We start from the raw sequence: 7539 nt of genomic DNA on the forward strand, positions 1-7539 counted from the left end.
ATCTCTGAGGGCTGAATCAGCAATCAGTTGTTTTGAAGCTGCTGAAGCAAGGATTCAGAATTACAGATTGCAATAAATGAATGGTGTCAGAACTTCTTCAGTGGCAGGAACTGTGACTGACCCAGGCAATTTATCAGACCAATTTGGTGCCCGGTCACATTGTTCCTCCCAAACTGATCAAGTCAACTGTTTAAAACCTCTCACCATCTTCAGATGCCTGGTTTATCAGCACATAATCTGAGTTATTTGCTATTGCCTTCAATCATACACTTACAAAACAATAAGTTCATTATACCTTATAAAAATATGCACCCAAAGAACCTTTCTTCAGTACTATTGAAGCATAATTGCTACCCATTCAAAGAGCTGCTCTTTACGTAACCTAAATGCTCATAATAAATCCATTCATGCTATTGATATCAGATGGAAATTAAACTCTGCCTATGTTGGGTAAAAACTGTTGGAAGAATGCTATAAAGTTGAGCCCTTTTCCCAAAGTTGTGCTGCTCCTTCTGTATTCAGCATGTCGCCTGTAGCAAGTAGCCGTAATCTTTAATCATGGCAATTTCCCTGGTGATTTAGAACCTGATTACATTGTACAATTAAAGTGAGGAATTTCCAGGGTATAGGTGACTTCCGGTGTGGCACCATACATGACAACAGCAACAAGCAATGACAGAAAGAGCAGCACAACTTTGTGGGTGGGACTAAGATGGAAGGTCTTCCCCATTCAAGTGGCTTAGTCTTTTCAGATGAGTAATGTGTGAATAAGTAATTGAAGATTGCTGTTGCTGACACATTCAAGACAAAACAAGTTTAATTGCTTTTGCTTTTTAAAATGATGAATGAACCAAAAGTACATTCACCATCAAGGCTTGGATAGTATATATATATATATATATATATATAGATAGAGAGAGAGAGAGAGAGAGAGAGAGAGAGAGAGAGAGAGAGAGAGAGAGAGAGAGAGAGAGAGAGAGACATGCATAGTAGCATTCATGTGCAATCTTCTTATTTAGCCAACAATGAATGCAATCTTCTTATTTAGCCAACATTTTAATTGTTGTGACCTCTTGATAGATTTGGAGGAGAGTAAATTAGAAAAGAAGGGGGAAATAATAAATCTCTGGTTGATATTTTATTTTTTTTCAGAAGAGGAGTGCTTCTTAACATATAAGTATATTTATTGTGACTACAAATGGTGCTTCCCTTCTGTAGGAAAAGACACTTCAAGATCTGCTTGGTATCTCATTCAATTGCCATTTTAAATGTACAATTATCATTGAATATTTTCCGATGTATAGCACTGTCTCTATGTCCTCAACTGCCAAGTTAGTTCCAATCAAAATTACCCCTTCTGGAGCAACACATATATTCTGTCTACCTGGATGCATGTGCAACTTAAAAGGGAATTCATGAGATCAATAGCTCATAACGTTTTAAACAACCATTATTTCTGCAAAGTATATTAAGTATCCTGTGGTGGATGTTTAGCATAAACAGGAAAAAAAAAGACTGGTGTCCAGTCTCTCTTGGGGCATCTATTTGTCCTTATTATCTGATCTACCTTTAAGAACTGGCAGAGTTTATATTTAAAGAAGAATAAGGGGGGGAAATGTAAATAATAGAAGATTACTGTTACGAAATTGCTGTTAAAAAAAAGGAGGAGTATACACTGTATGTGTATGTGTGTTATGTTTTGTTGTTTTAAAAAATAAAAATATTTGAAAAAAAAAAAAGAACTGGCAGAGTTTGTAGTTGTCTTTTCATGTTCTTTAGCAAGAAATGTTGGATTGGCCTGATCCAGAATTGCTGTAAAGACTGAAATGGACTACTAGACAGAACAGTCTCTGATCTTTCTTCCCAGCTCAATTCCAAAGTTCCAATAATTTAAAGATGAGCTTCAGTTTCATTTTGGGGAGATAGGGAAAAGATGTATACTATTGGAAGAACTGTTTTGTGAGGAGAAAGAACTGTGTGTTGTGAAGGATAAAAACTTTGGAACTGGTGAGTGTTTACAACTGTCTCATGTGACTGGCATTTGAGTGCTTCATAGCTGGCGTCCAACAAGCAGAGTCAATGGCGAAACTGGCAGTAAAATCAGAAGTTAGGGTCACTTAATGACTGCAGATAATTTGCTTAATGACAAAAGTGGAAGTGAGGTCTTAAATACATCGAGGTCAGGTGATTGTCAATTAATGAGATTGCAGGTCTCAGCTATGGACATTAAGCAGGTCTACCTGCCTGGAAATAATCTAGATTAAAGTATGCAGAATTCTTAAGGGGGGGGGAGTGAAACTCAGTATTTGGGAAAGGACAGGTATGAGAAGGAAAAGCCAAAACAATCCAGCTTTGATCCTCTATGATACCCAAGGGGGCAAAGGAAACTTGTAGCAAGCTCTCAAAATTCTGCAATTATATTCTTCAACAATAAAGTAACATTCCTGTAATTCTTACGATGTCTATTTCCTGATCTGGTCTGCCTTGAATGACTGACAGCTAGAAATAAAAATATATAGCCTTTCACAGGGCAAAACTCCTAGATAGCTCAGAGCAAAAGAACAAGGGCATCTAAGAAAAAAACAACTAAAGAACCAATAAAATCCAGATCACAGGCCTAGTCATGTTCACAAACATAATCAGGTTCATCAGAAAGTGGATCATAAGCCAGATCTCTAACACCACTATTTTCTGAAAAGAAAATATGGCTTGAGAAAGAAATGGTTTACCAGCCAGTGCAAATACTCAGTGGATAAATTAGGATTTTCATAGACATGGTACAAATTCACCAATATTTCATATACCCCCAGGTTCTGTTGCTATTGATGATGTGGGTTTTTTCTTTAAATTGAGGTTACTGATTTAACTTTGGACATCCTGAATCATAAGTTGTAGTTGCTCTTTCAATGTTTGTAAATCAACAGGCAGCCATATTCATTTAAATAAATAAATAAATATTGATTATATTGGCCTGCTGGCAATTATAGCCTATTGGCACCCAAGTTTAAAAATACTGAAATAAGTTAGCAGTTACTCTGCATTTTGCAGCAAAGTATGATACATGTGTTAGTACATTTGTTCTATATGACTTAAGGTAACCAACTGTCCTCCTTTAGGGAGGACAGTCCTCCTTTTGTGAGTTCTGTCCTCCCTAGAAAAGTGTCCTCCTACATGTCCTCCTTTTCGATATTTGAAGACTAATCTGCAGGGCTTTTTTTTTTCCTCATAGAACGCTCAGAACGGCGTTCCGGCACCTTTTTTTGATGGTTTTTTTTTCAACTTTTGCATGAGCTGTGTTACTCCCCCTATTGGCTTTCAAAAGCCAATAGGAATTGCTGCTGAGCGCGGCCGGCAAACTTTGCACATGTAAGTTGTCTGCAGCAAAGGCGAATTAGCAGGAACTTTGCACCCCTCCCTGCTACCCAACTACACCAACTACTGGAGGAGATTGGAGCGGCAATGCCACGGTAACTTTCTCTTGATCTTCGGCCCTGCTAGGGCAATAATGGCTGCGGGCAACAGAGGCAGGAGCAGCAGGGCTGCTGCAGGCGGGGGTGTGAGGGGCGGCAGTGGCCGGCTGCCCCCCCCCCATGCTGTGGGAGCCGTGGGGCCTGCTCTACATGGGGCTGTGCAGGGTGGGCAGTGGTGCTGGCGGGGCGGCTGCAGGTGGGGTGTGTCGATGGCAGGCTGCCCCCCGGGTCGGAGCCAGCGCAGCTGGTGCTTTGGGAGCTGCGGGGCCCACTTTACACAGCAGGGCAGCAGTGCTGGCGGGGCGGCTCGGGCAGGGGCGCTGCATGTAAGCATAATTACAATATAAAATGTTATTGTTACAAATGTTTTTATTATGCATTTATCATATTATAGTATATTCTGTATTATTGTTGCAATGAATAAAAGGTTTCTTTTATTTACGATATTTTTTCTTCAATTTATTTGTGTCCTCCTTTTCATTGTAAAAAAGTGGGTCACCTTATATATGTACAGTATTTTTAAAATTGTCATGAGGTTGGGATGATTGAGAAACTAATAAATGTCTATGGAGATTCTCAATCATACTGGCCACAGTTATCCTAAAAGTGCTTTTTAAAAAGGCAATTGGACTTCTTTCGTTTTTCCTGGAAGACGTTTTGATTCTCGTCCAAGAGGGAACAATAAAAGAAAGACCAGTTGCCTTTTTAAGAAGCACGTTTGGGAGAAACTAATAAATGGAGGGGAAAGTGTTTGCAAACCTAAGGTACATATAATTACAACATATGTCTGATGTAACTGAAAAGCACTGTGGCATATAATTTTACCTTTCAGGAGAAAGCAGATACTTAGATATGATACAGATAGGACTGAGCTGGTATGTGAATGGGAAATGATACGTCCCGGCTCTAACTTTAATGGAGAAATGATGACAGAAGGCAGATGAGGAACCCTTCCTTTCCTTGGAAACTTTTCCATGTGCAGATGGAACCATGACAGCAACCGTGGAGGAATCCGATGTGGGTGGAGAAGATACTTTGAGAGCTCTTGATACAGAAACCTGGCTGGAGTGCAGAAGGCAGGGAGGGACAGGTGATCAAATCAGGTCATCTGTGTAGGTAGTGTGAGCAGTACAGTGATACTTAAAAGCATGAACTATCTATTTCTAGTATCTGGCTGCTTCATCTCTTGACTTCTGGTTATGCTTTCCTTCTTTCTTACCTACACAAAATCAACACGCTAGCTTATTTTGGATCAGCTTGTTTTCTTTTGCAGAGTAAACCTTTTCCAAAGTTGGGCCCTGTCTATATGCTGATTTTTTTTTTCTTCTCAGAAGCTGCCAGTCAGAGTAACAATATTTGAGCTATTGATTGGCAGGGAGATGATACATGCCGCAGAGGTTGGAAAGCATGGTGACTACAGAGGTGCTTGTTTTACAGTTGTAATAGTTTTTTAAAAAAGGAAAATAGAGAAACTCGACATGTTTTCGATGTCTGTTTCCAGCAAAGGAGAATTTGGAAGTGTTGCTGAAGTTCTAAGAAAAAAAAACATAGCCCTTGTTAGCCACTGCCTCATACAGCAAATGCCCAAAGTTATGACAGTGATGAAAAAGTAAACTTTGTGACTAATCCTCGCATTTTATAATCTTCACAGGTCGGTAAAGCAAAGGAAAGCTGATCTTAAGGAAAGCCTCAGTCTCCGTTAACTTTATTTAACAACTGAATTGCAGATGCCAATTCTGGCTGTCAAACAAGAACTACCTGACTTTAGTGCCCAGGGATGTACCGTTTGCTTTGCTTTAGAAAATGAGAAACACTACAGGTGCAATGTTGCAAGTGAAGATGGCCAAAGACTCTGTGTAGTTTGGGATCCCGTGCCTGTTGCAGGCTTATCTGGAATGGTAGGCTCTGGCAATATTAACCCTTATCACACACCCCTCCCCAAGAATGGATTACTGCAGACTACCTTTCGTGGGGCTGCCACTGAAAATCAAACTGCGAGGTGTATTTCCCTTAGGGAGGTGCAGCAAAATCCAGTGTGTGTGTGTGTGTGTGTGTGTGTGTGACATTATTACAATAAACCCACGGTTCCCCAAGTTTCATTTAATTGTTTTCATTGTTCATTTGTGTTCTGTTTTGATTTTTAGGGGATGTGTGTGCCTTAAGATTGTACTAAGCCCCTGACTTAAAACCTGCAAATAGCTTAGAAGCCTCTATAGCCCCATTAAAGTCCTCGACTTATAACCACTTATAACCAGTCCTGACTTATAACGGTCATTTAGTGACCGTTCAAAGTTACAATAGCACTGAAAAAAGTGACTCATGACTGTTTTTCACACTTAGCATCATTGCAGCATCCCTATGGCCATGTGATCAAAACTCAGACACTTGGCAACACTGGGTTCATATTTATGACGGTTGCAATATCCCAGAGACATCTGACCATCTTTTGTAATCTTTGCTTCTGAGAAGCAAAGTCAATAGGGAAGTTTCACTTGACAACCGTGGTACTAATTTAACAACTGCAGTGATTCACTTAACAACCATGGCAGGAAAGGTCACAAAATGGGGCAAAACTCACATAACAATTGTTGTGCTTAGCAACAGAAATTTGGGACTGAATTGTAGTCGTAAGTTGAGGACTAGCTGTATACCAATGTTATGTGTACTGTATTGATTTCCAATAGGTTTCTTGGTCCAATCCAAAGTGATGGCCGTAGCCATTAAAGCTCTTTGTGGGTTGATTTCATTTTTCTGATGGAACCAGCCCATCTGGTAGACTTGACCAAATAGAGGGGCTCAGAATATCCCATGCATTAGGTCAGACATGTCAAACTCGTGACGTCACGTGGCGTATCAGAACTGTTTTGCCATTGCCGGCAATGGGGTGGGCGTGGCTTCCACATGATGCATCCAGCCCGCGGGCCAGCAGTTTAACACCCCTGCTTTAGGTGGAGAAGTGTGGGGACTAAGGCAGCATTTGTTGAATAGCCTACCCTCCCCAGAAATTTGAATGCCATTACTCTGGTGTCTTTTAGGAATGCTTTTCAATGGAAAATTTCCACTGAGCATTTGAAACTGCATGGCTTTTATTAATTATTGGGATGGGCACCATGTTTTTTTACAGTTCAAAATATTTTCATTCATTCAATTTATTCATTATATTTATATAGTCACCTGTTTCTCTCAATCAAGTGACTCTGGCTTTGCTGTTTTATTCTGATCTTATTTTGTTGTGTTATTATAAACCGCAGGGAGTCAATACTAATTTAATATACGTAATAATCTAAAACACATATTCCATGTTTGATTCATATGTCTGCTTCCTTCTGCAAATATCACCGGCTGGTATTGGTATTGCTATTTATACAGATGTTGTTGTTCCTAGAAATCACGGATAGTTCGGGTATTATCAGCCCTTTGTATAAATGCAGTTAAGAGGTTTTTTTTTTGTCCCAATATGCTTTTTATATTTACTTAGATTGCATTGTATTTGCATTATGGCTGGCCAAACATTTAAAGAGATCTTTCTTGCGAGGCTGTTCATAATAGCTTTTATTTTTAAATTGTCTTTATTTTAAAAATACTAAAACATAAACAAAAAAGCATAATATGTTTGTGTGTGTGTGTGTGTGTGTGTGTGTGTGTGCGTGTGTATGTGTGCAGTTTTTATACATGCAAATGTTTAAAGTTTTATAGAAGTTTCAGGAAAACATTATACATATTATAATCATTCATGCAGGCCTTCAATCTATTTAGTAACGGGGGGCATAATTCCCCCCCCAAAGGTTGAAAGAATATCTTACAATAAAAATGATGTGAGGAGCTATTACCATTGTCCATCAGTTTCCATATATAAATTTATACCTCCAAATGCTTGTCTGAAAATTAAACCCTCTCTCAAATTCAAATTAATATGTGTAATTATTTCTTCCCAGAAAACCTTAAAACATGTGATTTAATGAAGCATTATTGCACATACAGCAACACAATGATTTACTTCTTTTTATGCAGTGCAACAGGTCCAATAAATCTAAAATATTTTGTAGAATAAATTATAATCTGAGATCTA

This window comes from Crotalus tigris, unplaced genomic scaffold (genome assembly GCF_016545835.1).
Source record: "Crotalus tigris isolate CLP2741 ecotype Arizona unplaced genomic scaffold, ASM1654583v1 scf7180000018155.2402879, whole genome shotgun sequence".
Lineage (NCBI taxonomy): Eukaryota > Metazoa > Chordata > Lepidosauria > Squamata > Viperidae > Crotalus > Crotalus tigris.